The 17,729-nt window shown below is 43.6% G+C and overlaps 1 protein-coding gene across 8 annotated transcripts in view; it reads left to right on the top strand.

The window, feature by feature from the left end:
- The window catches only part of MTERF1 (mitochondrial transcription termination factor 1), a 710,255-nt gene that overhangs the window by 622,015 nt on the left and 70,511 nt on the right, over positions 1 to 17,729 (top strand). The gene's annotated exons all lie outside the window — the stretch shown is intronic.

The raw sequence follows: 17,729 nt of genomic DNA, 5'->3' as shown, positions 1-17,729 counted from the left end.
GCCTTTATTGTATTGAGGAAAGTTCCCTCTATGCCTGCTTTCTGCGGGGTTTTTATCCTAAATGGGTGTTGAATTTTGTCAAAAGCTTTCTCTGCGTCTATTGAGATGATCGTATGGTTTTCCTCCTTCAGTTTGTTGATTTGGTGTATCACGTTGATTGATTTGCGTGTATTGAGGAATCCTTGCATTCCTGGAATAAACCCCACTTGATCATGGTGTATGATCCTTTTCATGTGCTGTTGGATTCTGTTGGCTAGTATTTTGTTGAGGATTTTTGCATCTATGTTCATCAGTGATATTGGCCTGTAGTTTTCTTTCTTTGTGACGTCTTTGTCTGGTTTTGGTATCAGGGTGATGGTGGCCTCATAGAATGAGTTTGGGAGTGTTCCTCCCTCTGCTGTCTTTTGGAAGAGTTTGAGAAGGATAGGTGTTAGCTCTTCTCTAAATGTTTGATAGAATTCGCCTGTGAAGCCACCTGGTCCTGGGCTTTTGTTTGTTGGAAGATTTTTGAATCACAGTTTCAATTTCAGTGCTTGTGATTGGTCTGTTCCTATTTTCTATTTCTTCCTGGTTCAGTCTTGGCAGGTTGTGCATTTCTAAGAATTTGTCCATTTCTTCCAGGTTGTCCATTTTATTGGCATAGAGTTGCTTGTAGTAATCTCTAATAATCTTTTGTATTTCTGCAGAGTCAGTTGTTACATCTCCTTTTTCATTTCTAATTCTATGGATTTGAGTCTTCTCCCTTTTTTTCTTGATGAGTCTGGCTAATGGTTTATCAATTTTATTTATCTTCTCAAAGAACCAGCTTTTACTTTTATTGATCTTTGCTATTGTTTCCTTCATTTCTTTTTCATTTATTTCTGATCTGCTCTTTATGATTTCTTTCCTTCTGCTAAATTTGGGTTTTTTTTTTTTCTTCCTTCTCTAATTGCTTTAGGTGCAAAGTTAGGTGGTTTATTCGAGATGCTTCGTGTTTCTTAAGGTATGATTGTATTGCTATAAACTTCCCTCTTAGAACTGCTTTTGCTGTATCCCATAGGTTTTGGGTCGTCGTGTCTCCATTGTCATTTGTTTCTAAGTACTTTTTGATTTCCTCTTTGATTTCTTCAGTGATCACTTCCTTATTAAGTAGTGTATTGTTTAGCCTCCGTGTGTTTGTATTTTTTACAGATCTTTTCCTGTAATTGATATCTAGTCTCATAGCGTTGTGGTCAGAAAAGATACTTGATATGATTTCAATTTTCTTAAATTTGCCAAGGCTAGATTTGTGACCCAAGATATGATCTATCCTGGAGAATGTTCCACGGGCACGTGAGAAAAATGTGTATTCTGTTGTTTTTGGATGGAATGTCCTATAAATATCAAGTAAATCCATCTTGAATAATGTATCATTTAAAGCTTGTGTTTCCTTATTCATTTTCATTTTGGATGATCTGTCCGTTGGTGACAGTGGGGTGTTAAAGTCCCCTACTATGATTGTGTTACTGTCGATTTCCCCTTTTAAGGCTGTTAGTATTTGCCTTATGTGTTGAGGTGCTCCTCTGTTGGGTGCATAAATATTTACAATTGTTATATCTTCTTCATGGATCGATCCCTTGATCGTTATGTAGTGTCCTTCTTTGTCTCTTGTAATAGTTTTTGTTTTAAAGTCTATTTTGTCTGATATGAGAAATGCTACTCCAGCTTTCTTCTGATTTCCATTTGCATGGAATATCTTTTTCCATCCCCTCACTTTCAGCCTGTAAGTGTCCCTAGGTCTGAAGTGGGTCTCTTGTAGACAGCATATATATGGGTCCTGTTTTTGTATCCATCCAGCCAGTCTGTGTCTTTTGGTGGGAGCATTTAATCCATTTACATTTAAGGTAATTATTGATATGTGCGTTCCTATTACCATTTACTTAATTGTTTTGGGTTGTTCTTGTAGGTCTTTTCCTTCTCTTATGTTTCTTGCTTAGAGAAAAGTTCCTTTAGCATTTGCTGTAAAGCTGGTTTGGTGGTGCTGAACTCTCTCAGCTTTTGCTTGTCTGTAAAGGTTTCAATTTCTCCATCAAATCTGAATGAGATCCTTGCTGGGTAGGGTAATCTTGGTTGTAGGTTTTTTTCCTTCATCACTTTAAATATGTCCTGCCACTCCCTTCTGGCTTGTAGAGTTTCTGCTGAAAGATCAGATGTTAACCTTATGGGGATTCCCTTGTGTGTTATGTGTTGTTTTTCCCTTGCTGCTTTTAGTATGTTTTCTTTGTATTTAATTTTTGACAGTTTGATTATCATGTGTCTCGGCGTGTTTATCCTTGGGTTTATCCTGTATGGGACTCTCTGTGCTTCCTGGACTTGATTGACTATTTCCTTTCCTATATTAGGGAAGTTTTCAACTATAATCTCTTCAAATATTTTCTCAGTCCCTTTCTTTTTCTCTTCTTCTTCTGGGACCCCTATGATTCGAATGTTGGTGCGTTTAATGTTGTCCCAGAGGTCTCTGAGACTGTCCTCAGTTCTTTTCATTCTTTCTTCTTTCTTCTGCTCTGCAGTTGTTATTTCCACTATTTTATCTTCCAGGTCACTTATCCGTCCCTCTGCCTCAGTTATTCTGCTACTGATCCCATCTAGAGTATTTTTCATTTCATTTATTGTGTTGCTCATCGTTACTTGCTTCCTCTTTATTTCTTCTAGGTCCTTGTTAACTGTTTCTTGCAATTTGTCTATTCTATTTCCAAGATTTTGAATCATCTTTACTATCATTATTCTGAATTCTCTTTGAGGTAGACTGGCTATTACCTCTTCATTTGTTAGGTCTGGTGTGTTTTTATCTTGCTCCTTCATCTGCTGTGTGTTTTTCTGTCTTCTCATTTTGCTTATCTTACTGTGTTTGGGGTCTCCTTTTTGCAGGCTGCAGGTTCGTAGTTCTATCTGTTTTTGGTGGCTGTCCCCAGTGGCTGAGGTTGGTTCAGTGGGTTGAGCAGGTTTCCTGGTTGGGGGGACTAGTGCCTCTGTTCTGGTGGATGAGGCTGGCTCTAGTCTTTCTGGTGGGCAGGTCCACGTCTGGTGGTGTGTATGGGGATGTTGGTAGCCTTATTATGATTTTAGGCAGCCTCTCTGCTAATGGATGGGGCTGTAGACCTGTCTTGCTCTTTGTTGGGTATAGGGTGTCCAGCACTGTTCGTTGCTGGTCCTTGAGTGAAGCTGGGTCTTGGTGTTGAGATGGAGCTCTCTGGGAGATTTTTCGCCGTTTGATATTACGTGGAGCTGAGAGTTCTCTTGTGGACCAGTGTCCTGAGGTTGGTTCTCCCACCTCAGAGACACAGCCTTGACACCTGGCTGGAGTGCCAAGAGCCTTTAATCCACACGGCTCAAAATCAAAGGGAGAAAAAAAATAGAAAGGCAAGAAAGGAAGGAAGGAAGGAGGAAGGGAGGGAAGGGAGGAAGAAAGGAAGGGAGGGAGGAAGAATGGAAGGGAGGAAGGAAGGAGGGAATAAGGAAAGGAAGGGAGGAAGGAAGGGAGGAGGGAGGGAAATAGGAAAGAAAGGAGGGAAGAAAGGAAGAAAGAAAGGGGAGAAGACAAAATAAAGTAGGGTAAAATACAGTTATTAAAATAAAAAAGTAATTATTAAGAAGAAAAATTTCTATTAAAGAAAAAAAAAACCAAACAAAAAAAAAACGGGTCGGTCTAACCCTAGGACAAATGGTGAAAATAAAGCTATACAGACAAAATCTCACACAGCAGCACTCACATACACACTCACAAAAAGAAAAAAGGGGAAAATAATAGTATATCTTGCTCCCAAAGTCCACCTCCTCAACTTGGGATATTTCGCTGTCTATTCAGGTTTTCCACAGCTGCAGGGCACTTCAAGTTGACTGTGGAGCTTTAATCCGCTGCTTCTGAGGCTACTGGGAGAGACCTCCCCCTGTCTTTGTTCGCACAGCTTCTGGGGTTCAGCTTTGGCCTCGGCCCCGCCTCTGCGCGTAGGTCGTCGGAGGGTGTCTGCCCTTCGCTCAGACAGGACGGGGTTAAAGGAGCAGCTGATTCGTGGTCTCTGGCTCACTCAGGCCAGTGGGAGGGAGGGGCACGGATGCGGTGCGAGCCTGCGACGTCAGAGGCCGGCGTGACGCTGCACCGGCCCGAGGCGCGCCATGCGTGACGTTGCACCGGTCCGAGGCGCGCCGCGCGTTCTCCCGGGGAAGCTGTCCGCGTTCTCCCGGGGAAGCTGTCCCTGGATTCCGGGACCCCGGCAGTGGCGGGCTGCACAGGCTCCCGGAAGGGGCGGTGTGGAGAGTGACCTGTGCTCGCACACAGGCCTCTTGGTGGCGGCAGTAGCAACCCTAGCGTCCCACACCCGTCTCTGTTGTCCATGCCGACAGCCGCAGCTCGCGCCCGTTTCTGGAGCTCCTTTATGCGGTGCCCTTAATCCCCTTTCCTCGCGCCCCAGGAAGCAAAGAGGCAAGAAAAAGTCTCTTGTCTCTTCGGCAGCTCCGCGCCCGTTTCTGGAGCTCCTTTAAGTGGCGCGCTTAAACCCCTCTCCTCGCGCAGCAGGAGGCAAAGAGGGAAGAAAAGGTCTCTTGCCTCTTAGGCAGCTCCAGACTTCTCCAGGATTCTCTCCTGGCCAGCTGTGGTGCACTAACCCCTTCAGGCGGTTTTCACTCGGCCAACTCCAGACCTTTCCCTGGGATCCGCCCGAGGCTCAGTTCCCAGCCCCGCCCGCCCCAGCAGGTGAGCAGACAAGGCTCTCTGGCTGGTGAGTCTTTTTCATTAATTTCTGATCTGCTCTTTATGATTTCTTTCCTTCTGCTAAATTTGGGGTTTTTTTGTTCTTCCTTCTCTAATTGCTTTAGGTGCAAAGTTAGGTGGTTTATTCGAGATGCTTCCTGTTTCTTAAGGTATGATTGTATTGCTATAAACTTCCCTCTTAGAACTGCTTTTGCTGTATCCCATAGGTTTTGGGTCGTCGTGTCTCCATTGTCATTTGTTTCTAAGTACTTTTTGATTTCCTCTTTGATTTCTTCAGTGATCACTTCGTTATTAAGTAGTGTATTGTTTAGCCTCCATGTGTTTGTATTTTTTACAGATCTTTTCCTGTCGTAGCGTTGTGGTCAGAAAAGATACTTGATATGATTTCAATTTTCTTAAATTTGCCAAGGCTAGATTTGTGACCCAAGATATGATCTATCCTGGAGAATGTTCCACGGGCACTTGAGAAAAATGTGTATTCTGTTGTTTTTGGATGGAATGTCCTATAAATATCAAGTAAATCCATCTTGAATAATGTATCATTTAAAGCTTGTGTTTCCTTATTCATTTTCATTTTGGATGATCTGTCCATTGGTGACAGTGGGGTGTTAAAGTCCCCTACTATGATTGTGTTACTGTCGATTTCCCCTTTTATGGCTGTTAGTATTTGCCTTATGTGTTGAGGTGCTCCTCTGTTGGGTGCATAAATATTTACAATTGTTATATCTTCTTCATGGATCGATCCCTTGATCGTTATGTAGTGTCCTTCTTTGTCTCTTGTAATAGTTTTTGTTTTAAAGTCTATTTTGTCTGATATGAGAAATGCTACTCCAGCTTTCTTCTGATTTCCATTTGCATGGAATATCTTTTTCCATCCCCTCACTTTCAGCCTGTAAGTGTCCCTAGGTCTGAAGTGGGTCTCTTGTAGACAGCATATATATGGGTCCTGTTTTTGTATCCATCCAGCCAGTCTGTGTCTTTTGGTGGGAGCATTTAATCCATTTACATTTAAGGTAATTATTGATATGTGCGTTCCTATTACCATTTACTTAATTGTTTTGGGTTGTTCTTGTAGGTCTTTTCCTTCTCTTATGTTTCTTTTTTTTTTTTTTTTAACATCTTTATTTGAGTATAACTGTTTTACAATAGTGTGTTAGTTTCTCTTTTACAACAAAGTGAATCAGTTATACATATACATATGTTCCCATAACTCTTCCCTCTTTTGTCACCCTCCCTCCCACCCTCCCTATCCCACCCCTCTAGGTGGTCACTAAGTACAGAGGTGAACTCCCTGTGCTATGCTGTAGCTTCCCACTAGCTATCTAATTTACATTTGGTAGTGTGTATATGTCCCTGCCACTCTCTCACATCGTCACAGCTTACCCTTCCCCCTCCCCATATCCTCAAGTCCATGCTCTAGTAGGTCTGTGTTTTATTCCCATCCTACCACTAATCTCTTCATGACATTTTTTTTTTTTTTAGATTCCATATATATGTGTTAGCATACGGTATTTGTTTTTAACCTTCTGACTTACTTCACTCTGTATGACAGATTCCAAATCTATCCATCTCATTACAAATAACTCAGTTTCATTTCTTTTTATGGCTGAGTAATATTCCATTGTATATATGTGCCACATCTTCCTTATCCATTCATCTGTTGATGGACACTTAGGTTGCTTCCATGTCCTGTCTATCGTAAATAGAGCTGCAATAAACATTTTGGTACATGACTCTTTTTGAATTATGGTTTTCTCAGGGTATATGCCCAGTAGTGGGATTGCTGGGTCATATGGTAGTTCTATTTGTAGTTTTTTAAGGAACCTCCATACTGTTCTCCATAGTGGCTGTATCATTTTACATTCCCACCAGCAGTGCAAGAGTGTTCCCTTTTCTCCACACCCTCTCCAGCATTTATTGTTTCTAGAGTTTTTGATGATGGCCAATCTGGCCAGTGTGAGATGATATCTCATTGTAGTTTTGATTTGCATTTCTCTAATGATTAGTGATGTTGAGCATTCTTTCATGTGTTTGTTGGCTATCTGTATATCTTCTTTGGAGAAATGTCTATTTAGTTCTTCTGCCCATTTTTGGATTGGGCTGTTTGTTTTTTTGTTATTGAGCTGCATGAGTTGCTTATAAATTTTGGATATGAATCCTTTGTCAGTTGCTTCATTGGCAAATATTTTCTCCCATTCTGAGGGTTGTCTTTTGGTCTTGTTTATGGTATCCTTTGCTGTGCAAAAGCTTTTAAGTTTCATTAGATCCCATTTGTTTATTTTTGTTTTTATTTCCATTTCTCTAGGAGATGGGTCAAAAATGATCTTGCTGTGATTGATGTCATAGAGTGTTCTGCCTATGTTTTCCTCTAAGAGTTTGATAGTGTCTGGCCTTACATTTAGGTCTTTAACCCATTTTGAGTTTATTTTTGTGTATGGTGTTAGGGAGTGTTCTACTTTCATACTTCTACAGGTAGCTGTCCAGTTTTCCCAGCACTACTTATTGAAGAGGCTGTCTTTTCTCCACTGTGTATCCTTCCCTCCTTTATCAAAGATAAGGTGACCATATGTGTGTAGGTTTATCTCTGGGCTTTCTATCCTGTTCCATTGATCTCTATTTCTGTTTTTGTGCCAGTACCATACTGTCTTGATTACTGTGGCCTTGTAGTAGAGTCTGAAGTCAGGGAGCCTGATTCCTCCAGCTCCATTTTTCGTTCTCAAGATTGCTTTGGCTCTTCGGGGTCTTTTGTGTTTCCATACAAATTGTGAAATTCTTTGTTCTAGTTCTGTGAAAAATGCCAGTGGTAATTTGATAGGGATTGCATTGAATCTGTAGATTGCTTTGGGTAATAGAGTCATTTTCACTATGTTGATTCTTCCAATCCAAGAACATGGTATATTTCTCCACCCATTTGTATAATCTTGAATTTCTTTCATCAGTGTCTTATAGTTTTCTGTATACAAGTCTTTTGTCTCCTTAGGTAGGTTTATTCCTAGATATTTTATTCTTTTGGTTGCAATGGTAAATGGGAGTGTTTTCTTAATTTCCCTCTCGGATTTTTCATCATTAGTGTATAAGAATGCCAGAGATTTCTGTGCATTCATTTTGTATCCTGCTACTTTACCAAATTCATTGATTAGTTCTAGTAGTTTTCTGGTAGCATCATTAGGATTCTCTATGTATAGTATCATGTCATCTGCAAACAGTGACAGCTTTACTTCTTCTTTTCCTATTTGGATTCCTTTTATTTCTTTATTTTCTCTGATTGCTGTGGCTAGAACTTCCAAAACTAGGTTGAATAAGAGTGGTGAGAGTGGGCAACCTTGTCTTGTTCCTGATCTTAGTGGAAATGGTTTCAGGTTTTCACCATTGAGAACACTGCTGGCTGTGGGTTTGTCATATATGGCCTTTATTGTATTGAGGAAAGTTCCCTCTATGCCTACTTTCTGCGGGGTTTTTATCCTAAATGGGTGTTGAATTTTGTCAAAAGCTTTCTCTGCGTCTATTGAGATGATCGTATGGTTTTCCTCCTTCAGTTTGTTGATTTGGTGTATCACGTTGATTGATTTGCATGTATTGAGGAATCCTTGCGTTCCTGGAATAAACCCCACTTGATCATGGTGTATGATCCTTTTCATGTGCTGTTGGATTCTGTTTGCTAGTATTTTGTTGAGGATTTTTGCATCTATGTTCATCAGTGATATTGGCCTGTAGTTTTCTTTCTTTGTGACGTCTTTGTCTGGTTTTGGTATCAGGGTGATGGTGGCCTCATAGAATGAGTTTGGGAGTGTTCCTCCCTCTGCTGTCTTTTGGAAGAGTTTGAGAAGGATAGGTGTTAGCTCTTCTCTAAATGTTTGATAGAATTCGCCTGTGAAGCCACCTGGTCCTGGGCTTTTGTTTGTTGGAAGATTTTGAATCACAGTTTCAATTTCAGTGCTTGTGATTGGTCTGTTCCTATTTTCTATTTCTTCCTGGTTCAGTCTTGGCAGGTTGTGCATTTCTAAGAATTTGTCCATTTCTTCCAGGTTGTCCATTTTATTGGCATAGAGTTGCTTGTAGTAATCTCTAATAATCTTTTGTATTTCTGCAGAGTCAGTTGTTACATCTCCTTTTTCATTTCTAATTCTATGGATTTGAGTCTTCTCCCTTTTTTTCTTGATGAGTCTGGCTAATGGTTTATCAATTTTATTTATCTTCTCAAAGAACCAGCTTTTACTTTTATTGATCTTTGCTATTGTTTCCTTCATTTCTTTTTCATTAATTTCTGATCTGCTCTTTATGATTTCTTTCCTTCTGCTAAATTTGGGGTTTTTTTGTTCTTCTCTAATTGCTTTAGGTGCAAAGTTAGGTGGTTTATTCGAGATGCTTCCTGTTTCTTAAGGTATGATTGTATTGCTATAAACTTCCCTCTTAGAACTGCTTTTGCTGTATCCCATAGGTTTTGGGTCGTCGTGTCTCCATTGTCATTTGTTTCTAAGTACTTTTTGATTTCCTCTTTGATTTCTTCAGTGATCACTTCGTTATTAAGTAGTGTATTGTTTAGCCTCCATGTGTTTGTATTTTTTACAGATCTTTTCCTGTAATTGATATCTAGTCTCATAGCGTTGTGGTCAGAAAAGATACTTGATATGATTTCAATTTTCTTAAATTTGCCAAGGCTAGATTTGTGACCCAAGATATGATCTATCCTGGAGAATGTTCCACGGGCACTTGAGAAAAATGTGTATTCTGTTGTTTTTGGATGGAATGTCCTATAAATATCAAGTAAATCCATCTTGAATAATGTATCATTTAGAGCTTGTGTTTCCTTATTCATTTTCATTTTGGATGATCTGTCCGTTGGTGACAGTGGGGTGTTAAAGTCCCCTACTATGATTGTGTTACTGTCGATTTCCCCTTTTAAGGCTGTTAGTATTTGCCTTATGTGTTGAGGTGCTCCTCTGTTGGGTGCATAAATATTTACAATTGTTATATCTTCTTCATGGATCGATCCCTTGATCGTTATGTAGTGTCCTTCTTTGTCTCTTGTAATAGTTTTTGTTTTAAAGTCTATTTTGTCTGATATGAGAAATGCTACTCCAGCTTTCTTCTGATTTCCATTTGCATGGAATATCTTTTTCCATCCCCTCACTTTCAGCCTGTAAGTGTCCCTAGGTCTGAAGTGGGTCTCTTGTAGACAGCATATATATGGGTCCTGTTTTTGTATCCATCCAGCCAGTCTGTGTCTTTTGGTGGGAGCATTTAATCCATTTACATTTAAGGTAATTATTGATATGTGCGTTCCTATTACCATTTACTTAATTGTTTTGGGTTGTTCTTGTAGGTCTTTTCCTTCTCTTATGTTTCTTGCTTAGAGAAAAGTTCCTTTAGCATTTGCTGTAAAGCTGGTTTGGTGGTGCTGAACTCTCTCAGCTTTTGCTTGTCTGTAAAGGTTTCAATTTCTCCATCAAATCTGAATGAGATCCTTGCTGGGTAGGGTAATCTTGGTTGTAGGTTTTTTTACTTCATCACTTTAAATATGTCCTGCCACTCCCTTCTGGCTTGTAGAGTTTCTGCTGAAAGATCAGATGTTAACCTTATGGGGATTCCCTTGTGTGTTATTGTTGTTTTTCCCTTGCTGCTTTTAGTATGTTTTCTTTGTATTTAATTTTTGACAGTTTGATTATCATGTGTCTCGGCGTGTTTATCCTTGGGTTTATCCTGTATGGGACTCTCTGTGCTTCCTGGACTTGATTGACTATTTCCTTTCCTATATTAGGGAAGTTTTCAACTATAATCTCTTCAAATATTTTCTCAGTCCCTTTCTTTTTCTCTTCTTCTTCTGGGACCCCTATGATTCGAATGTTGGTGCGTTTAATGTTGTCCCAGAGGTCTCTGAGACTGTCCTCAGTTCTTTTCATTCTTTCTTCTTTCTTCTGCTCTGCAGTTGTTATTTCCACTATTTTATCTTCCAGGTCACTTATCCGTCCCTCTGCCTCAGTTATTCTGCTACTGATCCCATCTAGAGTATTTTTCATTTCATTTATTGTGTTGCTCATCGTTACTTGCTTCCTCTTTATTTCTTCTAGGTCCTTGTTAACTGTTTCTTGCAATTTGTCTATTCTATTTCCAAGATTTTGAATCATCTTTACTATCATTATTCTGAATTCTCTTTGAGGTAGACTGGCTATTACCTCTTCATTTGTTAGGTCTGGTGTGTTTTTATCTTGCTCCTTCATCTGCTGTGTGTTTTTCTGTCTTCTCATTTTGCTTATCTTACTGTGTTTGGGGTCTCCTTTTTGCAGGCTGCAGGTTCGTAGTTCTATCTGTTTTTGGTGGCTGTCCCCAGTGGCTGAGGTTGGTTCAGTGGGTTGAGCAGGTTTCCTGGTTGGGGGGACTAGTGCCTCTGTTCTGGTGGATGAGGCTGGCTCTAGTCTTTCTGGTAGGCAGGTCCACGTCTGGTGGTGTGTATGGGGATGTTGGTAGCCTTATTATGATTTTAGGCAGCCTCTCTGCTAATGGATGAGGCTGTAGACCTGTCTTGCTCTTTGTTGGGTATAAGGTGTCCAGCACTGTTCGTTGCTGGTCCTTGAGTGAAGCTGGGTCTTGGTGTTGAGATGGAGCTCTCTGGGAGATTTTTCGCCGTTTGATATTACGTGGAGCTGAGAGTTCTCTTGTGGACCAGTGTCCTGAGGTTGGTTCTCCCACCTCAGAGACACAGCCTTGACACCTGGCTGGAGTGCCAAGAGCCTTTAGTCCACACGGCTCAAAATCAAAGGGAGAAAAAAAATAGAAAGGCAAGAAAGGAAGGATGGAAGGAAGGAGGAAGGGAGGGAAGGGAGGAAGAAAGGAAGGGAGGGAGGAAGAAAGGAAGGGAGGGAGGAAGGAGGGAATAAAGAAAGGAAGGGAGGAAGGAAGGAGGGAATAAAGGAAGGAAGGGAGGAAGGAAGGGAGCAGGGAGGGAAATAGGAAAGAAAGGAGGGAAGAAAGGAAGAAAGAAAGGGGAGAAGACAAAATAAAGTAGGGTAAAATACAGTTATTAAAATAAAAAAATAATTATTAAGAAGAAGAATTTATATTAAAGAAAAAAAAAAAACTAAAAAAAAAAAAAAACGGGTCGGTCTAACCCTAGGACAAATAGTGAAAATAAAGCTATACAGACAAAATTTCACACAGCAGCACTCACATACACACTCACAAAAAGAAAAAAGGGGAAAATAATAGTATATCTTGCTCCCAAAGTCCACCTTCTCAACTTGGGATATTTCGCTGTCTGTTCAGGTTTTCCACAGATGTAGGGCACTTCAGGTTGACTGTGGAGCTTTAATCCGCTGCTTCTGAGGCTGCTGGGAGAGACCTCCCCCTGTCTTTGTTCGCACAGCTCCTGGGGTTCAGCTTTGGCCTTGGCCCCGCCTCTGCGCGTAGGTAGTCCGAGGGCGTCTGCCGTTTGCTCAGACAGGGCGGGGTTAACGGAGCAGCAGATTCGTGGTCTCTGGCTCACTCAGGCGGCGGGGGTGGGGTGGGGCATGGATGTGGGGCAAGTCCGCGGCGGCAGAGGCCGGCGTGACGCTGCACTGGCCTGTGGCGCACCGTGCGTTTCCCCGGGGAAGCAGTCCCTTGATCCCGGGACCCTGGCGATGGCGGGCTGCACAGGCTCCCGGGAGGGGCGGTGTGGAGAGTGACCTGTGCTCGCACACAGGCCTCTTGGTGGCGGCAGTAGCAACCCTAGCGTCCCACACCCGTCTCTGTTGTCCATGCCGACAGCCGCAGCTCGCGCCCGTTTCTGGAGCTCCTTTATGCGGTGCCCTTAATCCCCTTTCCTCGCGCCCCAGGAAGCAAAGAGGCAAGAAAAAGTCTCTTGTCTCTTCGGCAGCTCCGCGCCTGTTTCTGGAGCTCCTTTAAGTGGCGCGCTTAAACCCCTCTCCTCGCGCAGCAGGAGGCAAAGAGGGAAGAAAAGGTCTCTTGCCTCTTCGGCAGCTTCAGACTTCTCCAGGACTCCCTCCTGGCCAGCTGTGGTGCACTAACCCCTTCAGGCTGTTTTCACTCTGCCAACTCCAGACCTTTCCCTGGGATCCGCCCGAGGCTCAGTTCCCAGCCCCGCCCGCCCCGGCTGGTGAGTGCTGATCGGCACCGATCCTCTGCGGGAATCTCTCCGCTTTGCCCTCCGTACCCTGTGGCTGCGCTCTCTTCCATGGCTCCGAAGCTTCCCCCTCCGCCACCCGCAGTCTCCGCCCGCGAAGGGGCTCCTAGTGTGTGGGAACCTTTCCTCCTTCATGGCTCCCTCCCACTGGTGCAGGTCCCGTCCCTATTTTTTTGTCTCTGTTTATTCTTTTTTCTTTTGCCCTACCCAGGTACGTGGGGAGTTTCTTGCCTTTGGGGAGGTCTGACGTCTTCTGCCAGCGTTCGGTGGGTGTCCTATAGGAGAAGTTCCACGTGTAGATGTATTTCTGATGTCTCTGTGAGGAGGAAGGTGATCCCCGCTTCTTAGTCTTCCGCCATCTTCTCCCCCTCCGGCCTGTGCTATCTTCGACTATTGTTTTTTAAGACACTAAATTTTCCGGTGATTTCTTAAGCAGCAAAGATAATCAGAACAAGGGGTCACCAGTCACGTTTTATTCTGTGTGAATGGGAATCCCTGGAGTTTTTCAGCAAGATGGTAACGCAGGATGCTGTGCAAACCTAGCTGTCAGTGTTGGTCGACATCTGCAGGCTTTGTCCGGGCCACTCTGTGTCTCACTTTTCTCTCCTCTTCCCTGGTTTGCTACTTTCATTTGACTCCATGTCTTGACTTCATCTGACACTAAGCTTCAAGACGAGTCCCTAATAACATGGTGCTCTGGCTTTGCTAATATCGTTTGGACGTTCTGGTCTAGTTCACCCTGGGATTTCCCCCAAATATTGCCCCCATGTCCACTTCAGGACACTTGTGCCCAAGATAGCAAACAGAGGCCCCTTCCCTTCCCATCCCAGATGGTCTCTGCATTGTGGGGTTATGGGAGACACACACATCCAAGCTCCGTTTCTACCCCATGCAAACAGCTGCTTGTTGCCCATTCTCTAGTGTGGGCTCAGAAGGTGGGGCATGACCCCAGGCTTCCCAACGAATCCTCTGCCCGACCAAGCAGAGCAGAGGGTGGAGGGGAGACTTGAGAGAGAGGAAAATAGACTGGTTAAGAGGTTATGCATTTAAACTTCCCTATAGCAATCACCACCATGGATGACCATCAGAATCACTTCAGGAGATTTTTAAAAGTACACACATGTGGACTGCCACCACCCCTGTGAGTGCGATTCAGGAGAAATGTTCAGAAAGCTCCTCAGGTGATTTTGGCAGTCAGCCAAGTGTAGGAACTGCTTCGGTGAGCTCCTTGAGGAGATCTTTTCCTCTGTGGTTTCCCTTTCTCCCATAGAGCCAGGCCATACCTTGTATATAACTGCATGTCATAGCATTTAGTATACATATAGTATATTCACATTGTTTGCAGGCTTCTAAACCCTTTCTTAGGATGGTAAACTGTATTCAATCTCACTTGTTTAATCTGTATTTATCCTTTTATCATTGATTTATCTAAAAAAACCCACTGTTAAACATCTATGCCTCCGTCACCATTTTCAGGCTTGAGGAGATAGAGATTGAAAAAAGGCCTGTATTGTTACTATTTCCAAAGTGATGTGAGAACATGGAAGAAGGAGAAACTGTTTTGAGGGGAATTCTGGGATGTTTGGCAACAGAGATAGTTTTGGAACAGGGCTTTGAAAGGATTAATGGGAACTTGCTTGCTCAAAAAATGGGAAAGGGCATTCCAATCAGATGGAACAGTGTGTGCAAAAGAACAGGGGCATGTAGAGGTCTGGGATATCCAGGGATCAATGGGAAGTTTAGGACTTGTGCGTGGAGAGGTATAGGATGAGCCTGGGGAGAAAGAAGTCAAGAAGCAATGCTGTGCTGGAAAACAGGTTCTCTTTCAAAAACAAAACAAAAAACAGCAACAAAAAACAAAAGAAAACAAAACAAACCCCAAACCAAAACCAAAATCAAAACCACAAAGGAAAAAAAAACAACCCTGAGATGTAGTTTGCCAATTTCTGTGGTGTAAATACTCCCATCTGATTTCAAGTTATTAACGATTTAAGAACTGGCTCACAAAATTCCTAGGTATACAGTTGGTTCTGGTGGCCTGGTATCAGCTAGTTCCAGCACATGACTAACAGGAGGCAGATCGTTTAATTCCAAGAGATGTGCTGAAACAATTTTTTGCCCTTCCCCTTACGATGTCTACTTCCACAGGGTCAGAGTAGACTGGGCAGATGAAATGCCCCACGGACCTGAAAACTACAGGAGCTAATTCTCAGCCTCCTATCGCCCACCAGCAGTGCCCTTAGACCCAGGCAAGAGGGAACTCTGTTTTGGTTCCCATGTTTAAAGGGCCTGGCTCTGATCCTAGGCAGGCATAGCCCCTCCTCCAGCGAATGAGGAATCCATGGTGCCATGCCCAACAGGAGTCAATCTCCCCCACTTCTATTCATATTCTCCAGATGCCTGGGACCCTGGAATCCTCTCTGCAATTGGAGTCTTCCCCAAAAACCCCCTCCATAAGTGTATGCAGCTGATGCCTGTGGGCTGGTCAAGGAGGGGCTGTTTGCCACAGGTACGGACAGAGTGTGGATGCAGGGGGCAGGGCAGGGTGCCCACACATATGTATGCTACACACCACCAAGTTTTGGTGAACTTAGAGGAGTCTGAGAATTCTAAGTGCAACCCTGGCTTTTCTAGGTCATTATGAAGACATATTTGTCAAGGTAAAATAATAGAATTTATTTAACATTTTGTCAGCTGGATTTATAGTTTGAAATATTTAGCTATATGGTACATGGGCTTCCATTTTGGGTCTGTCCTGGGCCTGGCAACTGTCAGGGGTGGTCCTGGCCTAACCCCATTACCAGGGCACATTCTAAGCCAAGGTAAGCAAACAACAGCCCCTGGGCAAATCCCTGCCCACTGCCTGTTTTTATACAGGCTGTGAGCTACAAATGGGTTTTACTTTTAAAATAGCTTTTAAAAATCAAGAGCAAAATATTTCATGACATGTGAAAATTATGAAATTCAAGCTTCAGTGCCCCATAAATTGTTTAATTGGAACACAGCCATGCTCATTCATTTATATATTGGGCATGGCTGCTTTCACACTCTGACAGTAGAGTGAGGCGTTTTGACAGAGACTGTATGGCTCAGAAAGCTGGATATATTTACTATCTGGCTCTTACAGCAAGTTTGCCTGCCTGCTCCCTGGAGGAGCAGACAGACAGGAGGAAGGCAAGAGGCTAGCAGTTCTCACGCGAGGTGCACGAGAGAAACACCTGTTGAGCTCCCAAACAGACCGGTGCCAAGGACCCACCCTCAATATTTCTCGAATGAATTGGTCTGGGGTGGAGGTGTTTTCAGAACTTCTCCATGATTCTAATGAGAGCCGGGGCTGTTAGCCGCTGGGCTAAGGGGATTGGATACCATAGGGTTTGGATTTCCCCAGTGTTTGGCAGAATAAGGGACTTGTGCCTGCTTGCGCCAGGGATCCGCAAGGTACCCAGTTATTCGATTTGGCTGAAGATGGCGAGAGAGAGGAGAGTCATTGTTTCCCACTGTAGTAGGATGTATAAGCTAAGTTGCATTTGAACCTAAATCCTTGAACCGCTGCTTCAAACATATGTCCCTGGATGTCCCCAGCATTGTCTGCATCTGTCAGGCAGGCACACCTTTGCCAGGACCCCCGCTGGGTCACTTCTCAGGATACACTCCAACTGGGAACCCTTACCCCATCTTTGCAGCATGCCCTCCGTAATTATTGGTGGTCTCACAGGGAAGGAGAAAAAAGACGACTCTATCAGAATCCCATTCTCCACCGGCACAGTCAGCACCATTGGCAGAGGCTGGCTCCGGGGCTGCAAGGCTGCTCCGAGCTATTATTGTGCCTGGCTCTCTCTCAGCATGACTCAACGCAGACAATATAGCACACCGAGAGCATGGGGGATGAACAGTAAATACGAAGCCTTGGATTTTTTTTTAATCTTGTCAGTTTTCTCCTGATTTGTGTCCTTTATCCTAGCCCCCTCTGCTATATAAGCTTCTCAAAGCTAATGCCCATAACGCCACCACCCACTGGTAGCAGCAGGCTGCTGGGCCACGGCGGGGTCCTCATGGCGGAGCTTTACAATGCCCGCCATTCTTCAGCGACGGTACGCGTTAACCTAGTGGCACCGGGTTGCTCCGACACCTTCCCCTCTGGTTTCTCTTTCCTCTGGGGGCCAATGGCAAAGCTGGGAGTACCGCCCTCCTGACTCTAACTGCTTGCCTCTGCGAGCACACACCACATGCTCCAACCTGGCAGAGCTGGAACGGCCCTGCTGAAAATGAGCAAGGGAACACTGGGCAATTATGGAGCTGAGAGTTGACTGTCATCTCTACTTACACATTTAAAAAGTTAGAACTATTTCTCCAAGCTATTTCTTTGGCCTCTGGTAGATACCAGCCCTCCACCTCCTTTCTTTTCTCAAGAGCTGGTGGGATTAAATCAACCCAGGGAGGCGGTCAAGCCCACTGCCGAGGCTGCTGGGAATGATGTCAGCAATGGGCATCTGCGCTACTGTCACTGAAGTGGGACGATGGCATACGTTTTGCTCCCTTGAAACAGCTCCAAGGAACAAGTTATTCTTTTGACACTTTTCTAGTTCTAATCAGTTTCCAGGGTCACTTATGGTTCCCTTTTAACTAAGAAATGAGCCTGTTATCTCTACCTTGGCTACCACGACGTCTGCCTCTACGCCATCTCCTGTCTCAGAATCCACTGGTGGTGGCAGGGCTGTGTGGAAGTGTACGCGCCTTTGGCATAGATGACTTGCTGCTTTAGGGGAGACAGCAGGGGCTGGTGGAGGCTGGAGATGTGGTGGCTCTCACGAGCTTTTGTGGAATGCAATATACATCAACTGAGAACACTTACATTCGGTTTTGTGAGAGTGTCAGCTTGTGAGG

The sequence above is a fragment of the Kogia breviceps genome, chromosome 9, assembly GCF_026419965.1.
Source record: "Kogia breviceps isolate mKogBre1 chromosome 9, mKogBre1 haplotype 1, whole genome shotgun sequence".
Classification (NCBI taxonomy): Eukaryota; Metazoa; Chordata; class Mammalia; order Artiodactyla; family Physeteridae; genus Kogia; species Kogia breviceps.
This window is presented reverse-complemented; position numbering and strand designations above follow the sequence as displayed.